Source organism: Schistocerca gregaria, chromosome X (assembly GCF_023897955.1).
Source record: "Schistocerca gregaria isolate iqSchGreg1 chromosome X, iqSchGreg1.2, whole genome shotgun sequence".
Lineage (NCBI taxonomy): Eukaryota > Metazoa > Arthropoda > Insecta > Orthoptera > Acrididae > Schistocerca > Schistocerca gregaria.
This window is the reverse complement of record NC_064931.1, coordinates 3,721,177-3,741,460: the sequence shown is the minus strand read 5'-3', so window position 1 is coordinate 3,741,460 and position 20,284 is coordinate 3,721,177.

Sequence of the window (20,284 nt, the reverse complement as noted above, 5' to 3'; positions counted from 1 at the left end):
AACACTCTGATAGTATACAGATTACAGAATGCCTCCAGATGTGCATCGGAAAGTAATACTGGTCTTTCCGGGAACGATCAAAGCGTAGACTGCTTGAGACATTACTCCCATGGAGGAAAGTGAGCATGGTGACTGTTTTATTCAATCCCGAGGCAATTACTGTGTTTCATCAACACTCTGATAGTCTAGACATTACAGAATGCCACCAGAAATGCATCGGAAACTACTACTAGTCTTCCAGGGAACAATCAAAGCGTAGATTGTTTGAGAAATTACTCCCTTGGAGGGAAGTGCGCATGGTGACTGTTGTATTCAATCCCGATGCATTTTCTGTGTTTCATCAACACTCTGATACTCCACAGATTACAGAAAGCCTTCAGATGTTCATCGGAAACTACTACTGGTCTTCCAGGGAACGATCAAAACGTTGACTGTTTGGGACATTACTCCCATGGAGGAAAGTGCGCATAGTGACTGTTGTATTCAATCCCGATGCAATTTCTGTGTTTCATCAACACTCTGATAGTCCACAGATTACAGAATGCCTCCAGATGTTAATCGGAAACTACTAGTGGTCTTCCCAGGAACGATCAAAGCGTAGACTGTTTCAGACATTACTCCCATGGAGGAAAGTGCGGATGGTGACTGTTTTATTCAATCCCGATTCAATTTCTGTGTTTCATCAACTCTCTGATACTCCACAGATTACAGAATGCCTCCAGATGGGCATCGGAAACTACTACTGGTCTTATAGGGAACGATCAAAGCGTAGACTGTTTGAGACATTATGGCCATGGAGGAAAGTGTGCATGGTGACTGTTGTATTCAATCCCGATGCAATTTCGGTGTTTCATCAACACTCTAATAGTCCACAGATTACAGAGTGCTCCAGATGTTAATCGGAAACTTGTACTGGTCTTCCAGGGAACGATCAAATTGTAGAGTGTTTGAGACATTACTCCCATGGAGGAATGTGCGCATAGTGACTGTTGTATTCAATCGCAATGCAATTTTTGTGTTTTATCAACACTCTGATACTCCACAGATTACAGAATGCCTCCAAATGTGCATCGGAAACTACTACTGGTCTTCCAAGGAAGGATCAAAGCGTAAATTCTTTGAGACATTACTCCCATGGAGGAAAGTGCGCATGGTGACTGTTGTATTCAATACCGATGCAATTTCTGTGTTGCATCAACACTCTGATAATCCACAGATTACAGAATGACTCCAGATGTTAATCGGAAACTACTACAGGTCTTCCCGGGAACGATCAAAGCGTAGACTGTTTCAGACATTACACCCATGGAGGAAAGTGCGGATGGTGACTGTTTTATTCAATCCCGATGCAATTTCTGTGTTTCATCAACACACTGATAGTCCACAGATTACAGAATGCCTCCAGATGTGCATCGGAAACTACTACTTGTCTTCCAGGGAACGAATAAAGCGTAGACTGTTTGAGACATTGCTTTTATGGAAGAAACAGCGCATGGTGACTGTTGTATTCAATCCCGATGGAATTTCTGTGTTTCATCAACACTCTGATAGTCCACAGATTACAGAATGCCTCCAGATGTGCATCGGAAACTACTACTGGTCTTTCTGGGAACGATCAAAGCGTAGACTGCTTGAGACATTACTCCCATGGAGGAAAGTGAGCATGGTGACTGTTTTATTCAATCCCGAGGCAATTACTGTGTTTCATCAACACTCTGATAGTCTAGACATTACAGAATGCCACCAGAAGTGCATCGGAAACTACTACTGGTCTTCCAGGGAACGATCAAAGCGTAGATTGTTTGAGACATTACTCCCTTGGAGGAAAGTGCGCATGGTGACTGTTGTATTCAATCCCGATGCATTTTCTGTGTTTCGTCAACACTCTGATACTCCACAGATTTTAGAAAGCCTTCAGATGTTCATCGGAAACTACTACTGGTCTTCCAGGGAACGATCAAAACGTTGACTGTTTGGGACATTACTCCTATGGAGGAAAGTGCGCATGGTGATTGTTGTATTCAATCCCGATGCAATTTCTGTGTTTCATCAACACTCCGATAGTCCACAGATTACAGAATGCCTCCAGATGTTAATCGGAAACTACTACTGGTCTTCCCGGGAACGATCAAAGCGTAGACTGTTTCAGACATTACTCCCATGGAGGAAAGTGCGGATGGTGACTGTTTTATTCAATCCCGATACAATTTCTGTGTTTCATCAACTCTCTGATACTCCACAGATTACAGAATGCCTCCAGATGTTAATCGGAAACTTCTACTGCTCTTCCAGGGAGCAATCAAATTGTAGAGTGTTTGAGACATTACTCCCATGGAGGAATTTGCGCATAGTGACTGTTGTATTCAATCCCGATGCAATTTTTATGTTTTATCAACACTCTGATACTCCACAGATTACAGAATGCCTCCAAATGTGCATCGGAAACTACTACTGGTCTTCCAGGGAACGATCAAAGCGTAAACTCTTTGAGACATTACTCACATGGAGCAAAGTGGGCATGCTGACTGTTGTATTCAATCCCGTTGCATTTTCTGTGTTTCATCAACACTCTGATAGTCCACAGATTACAGAATGCCACGAGATGTGCATCGGAAACTACTACTGGTCTTCCCGGGAACGATCAAAGCGTAGACCTTTAGAGACATTACTCCCATGGACAAATGTGCGCATAGTGACTGTTGTATTCAATCCCAATGCAATTTCTGTGTTTTATCAACACTCTGATACTCCACAGATTACAGAATGCCTCCAAATGTGCATCGGAAACTACTACTGGTCTTCCCGTGAACGATGATAGTGTAGACTGTTTGAGACATTACTCCCATGGAGGAAAGTGCGCATGGTGACTGTTGTATTAAATCCCGATGCATTTTCTGTGTTTCATAAACACTCTGATAGTCCACAGATTACAGAATGCCACGAGATGTGCATCGGAAACTACTACTGGTCTTCCCAAGAACGATCAAAGCGTAGACTGTTAGAGACATTACTCCCATGGAGGAATGTGCGCATGGTGACTGTCGTATTCAATCCCGATGCAATTTCTGTGTTTCATCAACACTCTGATACTCCACAGATTACAGAAAGCCTCCAGATGTGCATCGGAAACTACTACTGGTCTTCCAGGGAACGATCAAATTGTAGAGTGTTTGAGACATTACTCCCATTGAGGAATGTGCGCATAGTGACTATTGTATTCAATCCCGATGCAATTTCTGTGTTTTATCAACACTCTGATAGTCCACAGATTACAGAATGCCACGAGATGTGCATCGGAAACTACTACTGGTCTTCCCGAGAACGATCAAAGTGTAGACTGTTAGAGATATTACTCCCATGGAGGAATGTGCGCATAGGGACTGTTGTATTCAATCCCGATGCAATTTCTGTGTTTCATCAAAACTCTGATAATCCACGGATTACAGAATGCCACGAGATGTGCATCGGAAACTACTACGGGTCTTCCCGGGAACGATCAAAGTGTAAACTGTTAGAGATATTACTCCCATGGAGGAAAGTGCGCATGGTGACTGTTGTATTCAATCCCGATGCAATTTCTGTGTTTCATCAACACTCTGATACTCCACAAATTACAGAATGCCTCCAGATGTGCAGTTGAAACTACTACAGGCCTTCCACTGAACGGTCAAAGCGTAGACTGTTTGAGACATTACTCCTATGGAGGAAACTGCGCATGGAGAATGTTGTATTCAATCCCGATGCAATTTCTATGTTTCATCATCACTCTGATAGTCCACAGATTACAGAATGCCTCCAGATGTTAATCGGAAACTACTACTGGTCTTCCCGGGAACGATCAATGCGTAGACTGTTTCAGACATTAATCCCATTTAGGAAAGTGCAAATGGTGACTGTTTTATTCAATCCCGATACAATTTCTGTCTTTCATCAACTCTCTGTTACTCCACAGATTACGGAATGCCTCCAGATGGGCATCGGAAACTACTACTGGTCTTCCAGGGAACGATCAAAGCGTAGACTGTTTGATACATTACTGCCATGGAGGAAAGTGTGCATGGTGACTGTTGTATTCAATCCCGATGCAATTTCTGTGTTTCATCAACACTCTGATAGTCCACAGATTACAGAATGCCTCCAGATGTTAGTCGGAAACTTCTACTGGTCTTCCAGGGAACGATCAAATTGTAGAGTGTTTGAGACATTACTCCCATGGAGGAATGTGCGCATAGTGACTGTTGTATTCAATCCCGATGCAATTTCTGTGTTTTATCAACACTCTGATACTCCACAGATTACAGAATGCCTCCAAATGTGCATCGGAAACTACTACTGGTCTTCCAGGGAACGATAAAAGCGTAAACTCTTTGAGACATTACTGCCATGGAGGAAAGTGTGCATGGTGACTGTTGTATTCAATCCCGATGCATTTTCTGTGTTTCATCAACACGCTGATAATCCACAGATTACAGAATGCCACGAGATGTGCATCTGAAACTACTACTGGAATTTCAGGGAATGATCAAAGCGTAAACTCTTTGAGACATTACTCCCATGGAGGAAAGTGCGCATGGTGACTGTTGTATTCAATCCCGATGCATTTTCTGTGTTTCATCAACACTCTGATACTCCACAGATTACAGAAAGCCTCCAGATGTTCATCGGAAACTACTACTGGTCTTCCAGGGAACGATCAGAACGTAGACTGTTTGGGACATTAGTCCCATGGAGGAATGTGCGCATGGTGACTGTTGTATTCAATCCCGAAGCAATTTCTGTGTTTCATCAACACTCTGATAGTCCACAGATTACAGAATGCTTCCAGATGTGCATCGGAAACTAGTACTGGTCTTCCAGGGAACGATCAAAGCGTAGACTGTTTGAGACATTACTCTAATGGAGGAAGGTGCACATGGTGAGTGTTGTATTCAATCCCGATACAATTTCTGTGTTTCATCAACAATCTGATAGTCCACAGATTACAGAATGCATCCAGATGTGAATCGGAAACTACTACTGGTCTTCCAGGGAACGATCAAAGCGTAGACTGTTTGGGACATTACTCCCATATAGGAAAGTGCGCATGGTGACTGTTGTATTCAATCCCGATGCAATTCCTGTGTTGCATCAACACTCTGATAGTCCACAGATTACAGAATGACTCCAGATGTTAATCGGAAACTACTACTGGTCTTCCTGGGAACGATCAAAGCGTAGACTGTTTCAGACATTACACCTATGGAGGAAAGTGCGGATGGTGACTGTTTTATTCAATCCCGATGCAATTTCTGTGTTTCATCAACACTCTGATAGTCCACAGATTACAGAATGCCTCCAGATGTGCATCGGAAACTACTACTTGTCTTCCAGGGAACGAATAAAGCGTAGACTGTTTGAGACAATGCTTTTATGGAAGAAACAGCGCATGGTGACTGTTGTATTCAATCCCGATGGAATTTCTGTGTTTCATCAACACTCTGATAGTCCACAGATTACAGAATGCCACCAGATGTGCATCGGAAACTACTACTGGTCTTTCCGGGAAAGATCAAAGCGTAGACTGCTTGAGACATTACTCCCATGGAGGAAAGTGAGCATGGTGACTGTTTTATTCAATCCCGAGGCAATTACTGTGTTTCATCAACACTCTGATAGTCTAGACATTACAGAATGCCACCAGAAGTGCATCGGAAACTACTACTGGTCTTCCAGGGAACGATCAAAGCGTAGATTGTTTGAGACATTACTCCCTTGGAGGAAAGTGCGCATGGTGACTGTTGTATTCAATCCCGATGCATTTTCTGTGTTTCATCAACACTCTGATACTCAACAGATTTTAGAAAGCCTTCAGATGTTCATCGGAAACTACTACTGGTCTTCCAAGGAACGATCAAAGCGTAGACTGTTTCAGACATTACTCCCATGGAGGAAAGTGCGGATGGTGACTGTTTTATTCAATCCCGAAACAAAATCTGTGTTTCATCAACTCTCTGATACTACACAGATTACAGAATGCCTCCAGATGGGCATCGGAAACTACTACTGGTCTTCCAGGAACGATCAAAGCGTAGACTGTTTGAGACATTACTGCCATGGTGGAAAGTGTGCATGGTGACTGTTGTATTCAATCCCGATGCAATTTCTGTGTTTCATCAACACTCTGATAGTCCACAGATTACAGAATGCCACGAGATGTGCATCGGAAACTACTACTGGTCTTCCCGGGAAGGATCAAAGTGTAGTCTGTTTGACATATTACTCCCATGGAGGAAAGTGAGCATGGTGACTGTTGTATTCAATCCCGATGCAATTTCTGTGTTTCATCAACACTCTGATAGTCCACAGATTACAGAATGCCACGAGATGTGCATCGGAAACTACTACTGGTCTTCCCGGGAACGATCAAAACGTAGACTGTTTGAGACATTACTCCCATGGAGGATTGTGCGCATTGTGACTGTTGTATTCAATCCCGATGCAATTTCTGTGTTTTATCAACACTCTGATACTCCACAGATTACAGAATGCCTCCAAATGTGCATCGGAAACTACTACTTGTCTTCCAGGGAACGATCAAAGCTTAAACTCTTTCAGACATTACTCCCATGGAGGAAATTGCGCATGGTGACTGTTGTATTCAATCCCGATGCATTTTCTGTGTTTCATCAACACTCTGATAGTCCACAGATTACAGAATGCCACGAGATGTGCATCGGAAACTACTACTGGGCTTCCCGGGAACGATCAAAGCGTAGACTGTTTGAAACATTACTCCCATGGAGGAATGTGCGCATAGTGACTGTTGTATTCAATCCCGATGCAATTTCTGTGTTTTATCAACACTCTGATACTCCACAGATTACAGAATGCATCCAGATGTGCAGTTGAAACTTCTACTGGCCTTCCAGGGAACGATCAAAGCGTAAACTCTTTGATACATTACTCCCATGGAGGAAAGTGCGCATGCTGACTGTTGTATTCAATACCGATGCATTTTCTGTGTTTCATCAACACTCTGCTAGTCCACAGATTACAGAATGCCACGAGATGTGCATCGGACACTACTACTGGTCTTCCCGGGGACGATCAAAGTGTAGACTGTTTGAGATATTACTCCCATGGAGGGAAGTGCGCATGGTGACTGTTGTATTCAATCCCGATGCAATTTCTGTGTTTCATCAACACTCCGATACTCTGCAGATTACAGAATGCCTCCAGATGTGAAGTTGAAACTACTACTGGCCTTCCACTGAACGATCAAAGCGTAGACTGTTTGAGACATTACTGCCATGGAGGAAAGTGTGCATGGTGACTGTTGTATTCAATCCCGATACAATTTCTGTGTTTCATCAACACTCTGATAGTCCACAGATTACAGAATGCCTATAATGTGCATCGGAAACTACTACTGGTCTTCCAGGGAACGATCAAAGCGTAAACTCTTTGAGACATTACTCCCATGGAGGAAAGTGCGCATGGTGACTGTTGTATTCAATCCCGGTGCATTTTCTGTGTTTCATCCACTCTCTGATAGTCCACAGATTACAGAATGTAACGAGATGTGCATCGGAAACTACTACTGGTCTTCCAGGGAACGATCAAAGCGTAGACTGTTTGAGACATTACTCCCATGGAGGAATGTGCGCATAGTGACTGTTGAATTCAATCCCGATGCAATTTCTGTGTTTTATCAACACTCTGATACTCCACAGATTACAGAATGCCTCCAAATGTGCATCGGAAACTACTACTGGTCTTCCAGGGAACGATCAAAGCGTAAACTCTTTGAGACATTACTCCCATGGAGGAAATTGCGCATGGTGACTGTTGTATTCAATCCCGATGCATCTCCTGTGTTTCATCAACACTCTGATAGTCCACAAATTACAGAATGCCACGAGATGTGCATCGGAAACTACTACTGGCCTTCCCGGGAACGATCAAAGCGTAGACTGTTTCAGACATTACTCCTATGGAGGAAAGTGCGGATGGTGACTGTTTTATACAATCCCGATACAATTTCTGTGTTTCATCAACTCTCTGATACTCCACAGATTACAGAATGCCTCCAGATGGGCATCGGAAACTACTACTGGTCTTCCTTGGAACGATCAAAGCGTAGACTGTTTGAGACATTACTGCCATGGAGGAAAGTGTGCATGGTGACCGTTGTATTCAATCCCAATGCAATTTCTGTGTTTCATCAACACTCTGATAGTCACAGATTACAGAATGCCTCCAGATGTTAATCGGAAACTTCTACTGCTCTTCCAGGGAACGATCAAATTGTAGAGTGATTGAGACATTACTCCCATGGAGGAATGTGCGCATAGTGACTGTTGTATTCAATCCCGATGCAATTTTTATGTTTTACCAACACTCTGATACTCCACAGATTACAGAATGCCTCCAAATGTGCATCGGAAACTACTACTGGTCTTCCAGGGAACGATCAAAGCGTAAACTCTTTGAGACATTACTCCCATGGAGGAAAGTGCGCATGCTGACTGTTGTATTCAATCCCGATGCAATTTCTGTGTTTTATCAACACTCTGATACTCCACAGATTACAGAATGCCTCCAAATGTGCATCGGAAACTACTAATTGTCTTCCTGGGAACGATGAAAGTGTAGACAGTTTGAGACATTACTCTTATGGAGGAATGTGCGCATGGTGACTGTTGTATTCAATCCCGATGCATTTTCTGTGTTTCATCAACCCTCTGATACTCCACAGATTACAGAAAGCCTCCAGATGTTTATCGGAAACTACTACTGGTCTTCCAGGGAACGATCAAAACGTAGACTGTTTGGGACATTACTCCTATGGAGGAAAGTGCGCATGGTGACTGTTGTATTCAATCCCGATGCATTTTCTGTGTTTCATCAACACTCTGATAGTCCACAGATTACAGAATGCCACGAGATGTGCATCGGAAACTACTACTGGTCTTCCCGGGAACGATCAAAGTGTAGACTGTTAGAGATATTACTCCCATGGAGGAAAGTGCGCATGGTGACTGTTGTATTCAATCCCGATGCAATTTCTGTGTTTCATCAACACTCTGATACTCCACAAATTACAGAATGCCTCCAGATGTGCAGTTGAAACTACTACAGGCCTTCCACTGAACGGTCAAAGCGTAGACTGTTTGAGACATTACTCCTATGGAGGAAACTGCGCATGGAGAATGTTGTATTCAATCCCGATGCAATTTCTATGTTTCATCATCACTCTGATAGTCCACAGATTACAGAATGCCTCCAGATGTTAATCGGAAACTACTACTGGTCTTCCCGGGAACGATCAATGCGTAGACTGTTTCAGACATTAATCCCATTTAGGAAAGTGCAAATGGTGACTGTTTTATTCAATCCCGATACAATTTCTGTGTTTCATCAACTCTCTGTTACTCCACAGATTACGGAATGCCTCCAGATGGGCATCGGAAACTACTACTGGTCTTCCAGGGAACGATCAAAGCGTAGACTGTTTGATACATTACTGCCATGGAGGAAAGTGTGCATGGTGACTGTTGTATTCAATCCCGATGCAATTTCTGTGTTTCATCAACACTCTGATAGTCCACAGATTACAGAATGCCTCCAGATGTTAGTCGGAAACTTCTACTGGTCTTCCAGGGAACGATCAAATTGTACAGTGTTTGAGACATTACTCCCATGGAGGAATGTGCGCATAGTGACTGTTGTATTCAATCCCGATGCAATTTCTGTGTTTTATCAACACTCTGATACTCCACAGATTACAGAATGCCTCCAAATGTGCATCGGAAACTACTACTGGTCTTCCAGGGAACGATAAAAGCGTAAACTCTTTGAGACATTACTGCCATGGAGGAAAGTGTGCATGGTGACTGTTGTATTCAATCCCGATGCATTTTCTGTGTTTCATCAACACGCTGATAATCCACAGATTACAGAATGCCACGAGATGTGCATCTGAAACTACTACTGGAATTTCAGGGAATGATCAAAGCGTAAACTCTTTGAGACATTACTCCCATGGAGGAAAGTGCGCATGGTGACTGTTGTATTCAATCCCGATGCATTTTCTGTGTTTCATCAACACTCTGATACTCCACAGATTACAGAAAGCCTCCAGATGTTCATCGGAAACTACTACTGGTCTTCCAGGGAACGATCAGAACGTAGACTGTTTGGGACATTAGTCCCATGGAGGAAAGTGCGCATGGTGACTGTTGTATTCAATCCCGAAGCAATTTCTGTGTTTCATCAACACTCTGATAGTCCACAGATTACAGAATGCTTCCAGATGTGCATCGGAAACTAGTACTGGTCTTCCAGGGAACGATCAAAGCGTAGACTGTTTGAGACATTACTCTAATGGAGGAAGGTGCACATGGTGAGTGTTGTATTCAATCCCGATACAATTTCTGTGTTTCATCAACAATCTGATAGTCCACAGATTACAGAATGCATCCAGATGTGCATCGGAAACTACTACTGGTCTTCCAGGGAACGATCAAAGCGTAGACTGTTTGGGACATTACTCCCATATAGGAAAGTGCGCATGGTGACTGTTGTATTCAATCCCGATGCAATTCCTGTGTTGCATCAACACTCTGATAGTCCACAGATTACAGAATGACTCCAGATGTTAATCGGAAACTACTACTGGTCTTCCTGGGAACGATCAAAGCGTAGACTGTTTCAGACATTACACCTATGGAGGAAAGTGCGGATGGTGACTGTTTTATTCAATCCCGATGCAATTTCTGTGTTTCATCAACACTCTGATAGTCCACAGATTACAGAATGCCTCCAGATGTGCATCGGAAACTACTACTTGTCTTCCAGGGAACGAATAAAGCGTAGACTGTTTGAGACAATGCTTTTATGGAAGAAACAGCGCATGGTGACTGTTGTATTCAATCCCGATGGAATTTCTGTGTTTCATCAACACTCTGATAGTCCACAGATTACAGAATGCCACCAGATGTGCATCGGAAACTACTACTGGTCTTTCCGGGAAAGATCAAAGCGTAGACTGCTTGAGACATTACTCCCATGGAGGAAAGTGAGCATGGTGACTGTTTTATTCAATCCCGAGGCAATTACTGTGTTTCATCAACACTCTGATAGTCTAGACATTACAGAATGCCACCAGAAGTGCATCGGAAACTACTACTGGTCTTCCAGGGAACGATCAAAGCGTAGATTGTTTGAGACATTACTCCCTTGGAGGAAAGTGCGCATGGTGACTGTTGTATTCAATCCCGATGCATTTTCTGTGTTTCATCAACACTCTGATACTCAACAGATTTTAGAAAGCCTTCAGATGTTCATCGGAAACTACTACTGGTCTTCCAAGGAACGATCAAAGCGTAGACTGTTTCAGACATTACTCCCATGGAGGAAAGTGCGGATGGTGACTGTTTTATTCAATCCCGAAACAAAATCTGTGTTTCATCAACTCTCTGATACTACACAGATTACAGAATGCCTCCAGATGGGCATCGGAAACTACTACTGGTCTTCCAGGAACGATCAAAGCGTAGACTGTTTGAGACATTACTGCCATGGTGGAAAGTGTGCATGGTGACTGTTGTATTCAATCCCGATGCAATTTCTGTGTTTGATCAACACTCTGATAGTCCACAGATTACAGAATGCCACGAGATGTGCATCGGAAACTACTACTGGTCTTCCCGGGAAGGATCAAAGTGTAGTCTGTTTGACATATTACTCCCATGGAGGAAAGTGAGCATGGTGACTGTTGTATTCAATCCCGATGCAATTTCTGTGTTTCATCAACACTCTGATAGTCCACAGATTACAGAATGCCACGAGATGTGCATCGGAAACTACTACTGGTCTTCCCGGGAACGATCAAAACGTAGACTGTTTGAGACATTACTCCCATGGAGGATTGTGCGCATTGTGACTGTTGTATTCAATCCCGATGCAATTTCTGTGTTTTATCAACACTCTGATACTCCACAGATTACAGAATGCCTCCAAATGTGCATCGGAAACTACTACTTGTCTTCCAGGGAACGATCAAAGCGTAAACTCTTTCAGACATTACTCCCATGGAGGAAATTGCGCATGGTGACTGTTGTATTCAATCCCGATGCATTTTCTGTGTTTCATCAACACTCTGATAGTCCACAGATTACAGAATGCCACGAGATGTGCATCGGAAACTACTACTGGGCTTCCCGGGAACGATCAAAGCGTAGACTGTTTGAAACATTACTCCCATGGAGGAATGTGCGCATAGTGACTGTTGTATTCCATCCCGATGCAATTTCTGTGTTTTATCAACACTCTGATACTCCACAGATTACAGAATGCCTCCAGATGTGCAGTTGAAACTACTACTGGCCTTCCAGGGAACGATCAAAGCGTAAACTCTTTGAGACATTACTCCCATGGAGGAAAGTGCGCATGCTGACTGTTGTATTCAATACCGATGCATTTTCTGTGTTTCATCAACACTCTGCTAGTCCACAGATTACAGAATGCCACGAGATGTGCATCGGACACTACTACTGGTCTTCCCGGGGACGATCAAAGTGTAGACTGTTTGAGATATTACTCCCATGGAGGGAAGTGCGCATGGTGACTGTTGTATTCAATCCCGATGCAATTTCTGTGTTTCATCAACACTCCGATACTCTGCAGATTACAGAATGCCTCCAGATGTGAAGTTGAAACTACTACTGGCCTTCCACTGAACGATCAAAGCGTAGACTGTTTGAGACATTACTGCCATGGAGGAAAGTGTGCATGGTGACTGTTGTATTCAATCCCGATACAATTTCTGTGTTTCATCAACACTCTGATAGTCCACAGATTACAGAATGCCTATAATGTGCATCGGAAACTACTACTGGTCTTCCAGGGAACGATCAAAGCGTAAACTCTTTGAGACATTACTCCCATGGAGGAAAGTGCGCATGGTGACTGTTGTATTCAATCCCGGTGCATTTTCTGTGTTTCATCCACTCTCTGATAGTCCACAGATTACAGAATGTAACGAGATGTGCATCGGAAACTACTACTGGTCTTCCAGGGAACGATCAAAGCGTAGACTGTTTGAGACATTACTCCCATGGAGGAATGTGCGCATAGTGACTGTTGAATTCAATCCCGATGCAATTTCTGTGTTTTATCAACACTCTGATACTCCACAGATTACAGAATGCCTCCAAATGTGCATCGGAAACTACTACTGGTCTTCCAGGGAACGATCAAAGCGTAAACTCTTTGAGACATTACTCCCATGGAGGAAATTGCGCATGGTGACTGTTGTATTCAATCCCGATGCATCTCCTGTGTTTCATCAACACTCTGATAGTCCACAAATTACAGAATGCCACGAGATGTGCATCGGAAACTACTACTGGCCTTCCCGGGAACGATCAAAGCGTAGACTGTTTCAGACATTACTCCTATGGAGGAAAGTGCGGATGGTGACTGTTTTATACAATCCCGATACAATTTCTGTGTTTCATCAACTCTCTGATACTCCACAGATTACAGAATGCCTCCAGATGGGCATCGGAAACTACTACTGGTCTTCCTTGGAACGATCAAAGCGTAGACTGTTTGAGACATTACTGCCATGGAGGAAAGTGTGCATGGTGACCGTTGTATTCAATCCCAATGCAATTTCTGTGTTTCATCAACACTCTGATAGTCACAGATTACAGAATGCCTCCAGATGTTAATCGGAAACTTCTACTGCTCTTCCAGGGAACGATCAAATTGTAGAGTGATTGAGACATTACTCCCATGGAGGAATGTGCGCATAGTGACTGTTGTATTCAATCCCGATGCAATTTTTATGTTTTACCAACACTCTGATACTCCACAGATTACAGAATGCCTCCAAATGTGCATCGGAAACTACTACTGGTCTTCCAGGGAACGATCAAAGCGTAAACTCTTTGAGACATTACTCCCATGGAGGAAAGTGCGCATGCTGACTGTTGTATTCAATCCCGATGCAATTTCTGTGTTTTATCAACACTCTGATACTCCACAGATTACAGAATGCCTCCAAATGTGCATCGGAAACTACTAATTGTCTTCCTGGGAACGATGAAAGTGTAGACAGTTTGAGACATTACTCTTATGGAGGAATGTGCGCATGGTGACTGTTGTATTCAATCCCGATGCATTTTCTGTGTTTCATCAACCCTCTGATACTCCACAGATTACAGAAAGCCTCCAGATGTTTATCGGAAACTACTACTGGTCTTCCAGGGAACGATCAAAACGTAGACTGTTTGGGACATTACTCCTATGGAGGAAAGTGCGCATGGTGACTGTTGTATTCAATCCCGATGCATTTTCTGTGTTTCATCAACACTCTGATAGTCCACAGATTACAGAATGCCACGAGATGTGCATCGGAAACTACTACTGGTCTTCCCGGGAACGATCAAAGTGTAGACTGTTTGAGATATTACTCCCATGGAGGAAAGTGCGCATGGTGACTGTTGTATTCAATCCCGATGCAATTTCTGTGTTTCATCAACACTCTGATACTCCACAGATTACAGAATGCCTCCAGATGTGAAGTTGAAACTACTACTGGCCTTCCACTGAACGATCAAAGCGTAGACTGTTTGAGACATTACTTTTATGGAGGAATGTGCTCATGGTGATTGTTGTATTCAATACCGATTCAATTTCTATGTTTCATCAACACTCTGATAGTCCACAGATTAAAGAATGGCTCCAGATGTTAATCGGAATCTACTACTGGTCTTCCCGGGAACGATCAATGCGTAGACTGTTTCAGACATTACTCCGAAGGAGGAAAGTGCGGATGGTGACTGTTTTATTCAATCCCGATACAATTTCTGTGTTTCATCAACTCTCTGATACTGCACAGATTACGGAATTCCTCCAGATGGGCATCGGAAACTACTACTGTTCTTCCAGGGAACGATCAAAGCGTAGACTGTTTGAGACTTTACTGCCATGGAGGAAAGTGTGCATGGTGACTGTTGTATTCAATCCCGATGCAATTTCTATGTTTCATCAACACTCTGATAGTCCACAGATTACAGAATGCCTCCAGATGTTAATCGGAAACTACTACTGGTCTTCCTGGGAACGATCAAAGCGTAGACTGTTTGGGACATTACTCCCATGAAGGAAAGTGCGCATGGTGACTGTTGTATTCAATCCCGATGCAATTTCTGTGTTTCATCAACACTCTGATACTCCACAGATTTCAGAATGCCTCCAAATGTGCATCGGAAACTACTACTGGTCTTCCAGGGAACGATCAAAGCGTAGACTGTTTGAGACATTACTCCCATGGAGGAAAGTGCGCATGGTGACTGTTGTATCCAATCCCGATGCATTTTCTGTGTTTCATCAACACTCTGATAGTCCATAGATTACAGAATGCCACCAGATGTGCATCGGAAACTACTACTTGTCTTCCCGGGAACGATCAAAGCGTAGACTGTTTGAGACATTACTACAATGGAGGAAAGTGAGCATGGTGAGTGTTTTATTCAATCCGGATGCAATTACTGTGTTTCATTAACACTCTGATAGTCTACAGATTACAGAATGCCACCAGAGGTGCATCGGAAACTACTACTCGTCTTCCAGGGAACGATCAAAGCGTAGATTGTTTGAGACATTACTCCCGTGGAGGAAAGTGGGCATGGTGACTGTTTTATTCACTCCCGATGCATTTTCTGTGTTTCATCAACACTCTGATAGTCCACAGATTACAGAATGCCTCAGATGTGCATCGGAAACTACTACTGCTCTTCCAGGGAACAATCAAAGCGTAGACTGTTTGAGACATTACTGCCATGGAGGAAAGTGTGCATGGTGACTGTTGTATTCAATCCCAATGCAATTTGTATGTTTCATCACCACTCTGATAGTCCACAGATTACAGAATGCCTCCAAATGTGCATCGGAAAGTACTACTTGTCTTCCAGGGAACGATCAAAGCGTAAACTCTTTGAGACATTACTCCCATGGAGGAAAGTGCGCATGGTGACTGTTGTATTCAATCCCGATGCATTTTCTGTGTTTCATCAACACCCTGATAGTCCACAGATTACAGAATGCCACGAGATGTGCATCGGAAACTACTACTGGTCTTCCCGGGAACGATCAAAGCGTAGACTGTTTGAGACATTACTCCCATGGAGGAATGTGTGCATAGTGACTGTTGTATTCAATCCCGATGCAATTTCTGTGTTTTATCAACACTCTGATACTCCACAGACTACAGAATGCCTGCAAATGTGCATCGGAAACTACTACTGGTCTTCCAGGGAACGATCAAAGCGTAAACTCTTTGAGACATTACTCCCATGGAGGAAAGTGCGAATGGTGACTGTTGTATTCAATCCCGATGCATTTTCTGTGTTTCATCAACACTCTGGTAGTCCACAGATTACAGAATGCCACGAAATGTGCATCGGAAACTACTACTGGTCTTCCCGGGAACGATCAAAGTGTAGACTCTTTGAGACATTACTCCCATGGAGGAAAGTGCGCTTGGTGACTGTTGTATTCAATCCCGATGCAATTTCTGTGTTTCATCAACACTCTGATACTCAACAGATTACAGAATGCCTCCAGATGTGCAGTTGAAACTACTACTGGCCTTCCACTGAACGATCAAAGCGTAGACTGTTTGAGACATTACTCCTATGGAGGGAACTGCGCATGGAGAATGTTGTATTCAATCCCAATGCAATTTCTGTGTTTCATCAACACTCTGATAGTCCACAGATTACAGAATGCCTCCAGATGTTAATCGGAAACTACTACTGGTCTTCCAGTTAACGATCAAAGCGTAGGCTGTTTGTTACATTACTCTCATGGAGGAAAGGGCGCATGGTGACTGTTGTATTCAATCACGATGCATTTACAGTGATTCATCAACAATCTGATAGACCACAGATTACAGAATGCCACGAGATGTGCATCGGAAACTACTACTGGTCCCCAGGGAACGATGAAAGCGTAGACTGTTTGAGACATTACTTTTATGTAAGAAACAGCGCATGGTGACTGTTGTATTGAATCCCGATGAAATTTCTGTGTTTCATCAACACTCTGATAGTCCACAGATTACAGAATGCCTCCACATAAGAATCGGAAACTACTACTGGTCTTCCAGGAAACCATCAAAGCGTAGACTGTTTGAGACATTACTTTTATGGAGGAATGTACGCATGGTGACTGTTGTATTCAATCCCGATGCAATTGCTGTGTTTCATCAACACTCTGATAGTCACAGATTACAGAATGCCTCCAGATGTTAATCGGAAACTACTACTGGTCTTCCAGGGAACGATCAAAGCGTAGACTGTTTGAGACATTACTCCCATGGAGGAAACTGCGCATGGTGACTGTTGTATTCAATCCTGATGCAATTTCTGTGCTTCATCAACACTCTGATACTCCACAGACTACAGAATGCCTCCAAATGTGCATCGGAATCTACTACTGGTCTTCCAGGGAACGATCATAGCGTAGACTGTCTAAGACATTACTCCCATGGAGGAAAGTGCGCATGGTGACTGTTGTATCCAATCCCGATGCATTTTCTGTGTTTCATCAACACTCTGATAGTCCACAGATTACAGAATGCCACGAGATGTGCATCGGATACTACTACTGGTCTTCCCAGGAACGATCAAAGCGTAGACTGTTTAAGACATTACACCCATGGAGGAAAGTGCGCATGGTGACTGTTGTATCCAATCCCGATGCATTTTCTGTGTTTCATCAACACTCTGATAGTCCACAGATTACAGAATGCCACGAGATTTGCATCGGATGCTACTACTAGTCTTCCCTTGGAACGATCAAAGCGTAGACTCTTTGAGACATTACTCCCATGGAGGAAAGTGCGCATGGTGACTGTTGTATTCAATCCCGATGCAATTTCTGTGTTTCATCAACACTCTGATACTCCACAGATTACAGAATGCCTCCAAATGTGCATCGGAAACTACTACTGGTCTTCCAGGGAACGATCAAAGCGTAGACTGTTTGAGACATTACTCCCATGGAGGAAAGTGCGCATGGTGACTGTTGTATCCAATCCCGATGCATTTTCTGTGTTTCATCAACACTCTGATAGTCCACAGATTACAGAATGCCTCGAGATGTGCATCGGAAACTACTACTTGTCTTCCCGGGAACGATCAAAGCGTAGACTGTTTGAGACATTACTCCCACGGAGGAAAGTGCGCATGGTGACTGTCGTATTCAATCCCGATGCAATTTCTATGTTTCATCAAAACTCTGATAGTCCACAGATTACAGAAAGCCTCCAGTAGTTCACCGGAAACTACTACTGGTCTTCCTTGGAACGATCAAAGCGTAGACTGTTAGAGACATTACTCCCATGGAGGAAAGTGAGCATGGTGAGTGTTTTATTCCATCCGGATGCAATTACTGTGTTTCATCAACACTCTGATAGTCTACAGATTACAGAATGCCTCCAGATGTGCATCGGAAACTACTACTGCTCTTCCAGGGAACGATCAAAGCGTAGACTGTTTGAGACATTACTCCCATGGAGGAAAGTGCGCATGGTGACTGTTGTATTCAATCCCGATGCATTTTCTGTGTTTCATCAACACTCTGATGGTCCACAGATTACAGAATGCCTCCAGATGTGCATCGGAAACTACTACTGCTTTTCCCGGGAACGATCAAAGCGTAGACTGTTTGAGACATTACTGCCATGGAGGAAAGTGTGCATGGTGACTGTTGCATTCAATCCCAATGCAATTTCTGTGTTTCATCAACACTCTGATAGTCCACAGATTACAGAATGCCTCCAAATGTGCATCGGAAACTACTACTGGTCTTCCAGGGAACGATAAAAGCGTAAACTCTTTGAGACATTACTCCCATGGAAGAAAGTGCGCATGGTGACTCTTGTATTCAATCCCGATGCCATTTCTGTGTTTCATCAACACTCTGATACTCAACAGATTACAGAATGCCTCCAGATGTGCAGTTGAAACTACTACTGGCCTTCCACTGAACGATCAAAGCGTAGACTGTTTGAGACATTACTCTTATGGATCGAACTGCGCATGGAGAATGTTGTATTCAATCCCGATGCAATTTCTGTGTTTCATCAACACTCTGATAGTCCACAGATTACAGAATGCCTCCAGATGTTAATCGGAAACTACTACTGGTCTTCCAGTTAACGATCAAAGCATAGGCTGTTTGTTACATTACTCCCATGGAGAAAAGTGCGCATGGTGACTGTTGTATTCAATCCCGATTCATTTACAGTGTTTCATCAACACTCTGATAGACCACAGATTACAGAATGCCACGAGATGTGCATCGGAAACTACTACTGGTCTCCAGGGAACGATGAAAGCGTAGACTGTTTGAGACATTACTTTTATGTAAGAAACAGCGCATGGTGACTGTTGTATTGAATCCCGATGCAATTTCTGTGTTTCATCAACACTCTGATAGTCCACAGATTACAGAATGCCTCCACATGTGAATCGGAAACTACTACTGGTCTTCCAGGAAACCATCAAAGCGTAGACTGTTTGAGACATTACTTTTATGGAGGAATGTACGCATGGTGACTGTTGTATTCAATCCCCATGCAATTCCTGTGTTTCATCAACACTCTGATAGTCCACAGATTACAGAATGCCTCCAGATGTTAATCGGAAACTACTACTGGTCTTCCAGGGAACGATCGAAGGGTAGACTGTTTGAGACATTACTCCCATGGAGGAAACTGCGCATGGAGAATGTTGTATTCAATCCCGATGCAATTTCTGTGTTTCATCAACACTCTGATAGTCCACAGATTACAAAATGCCTCCAGATGTTAATCGGAAACTACTACTGGTTCTCCAGGGAACGATCAAAGCGTAGACTGTTTGGGACATTACTCCCATGAAGGAAAGTGCGCATGGTGACTGTTGTATTCAATCCCGATGCAATTTCTGTGTTTCATCAACACTCTGATAGTCCACAGATTACAGAATGCCTCCAAATGTGCATCGGAAACTACTACTGGTCTTCCAGGGAACGATAAAAGCGTAAACTCTTTGAGACATTACTCCCATGGAGGAAAGTGCGCATGGTGACTGTTGTATTCAATCCCGATGCATTTTCTGTGTTTCATCAACACTCTGATAGTCCACAGATTACAGAATGCCACTAGATGTGCATCGGAAACTACTCCTGGTCTTCCCGGGAGCGATCAAAGCGTAGACTGTTTGAGACATTACTCCCATGGAGG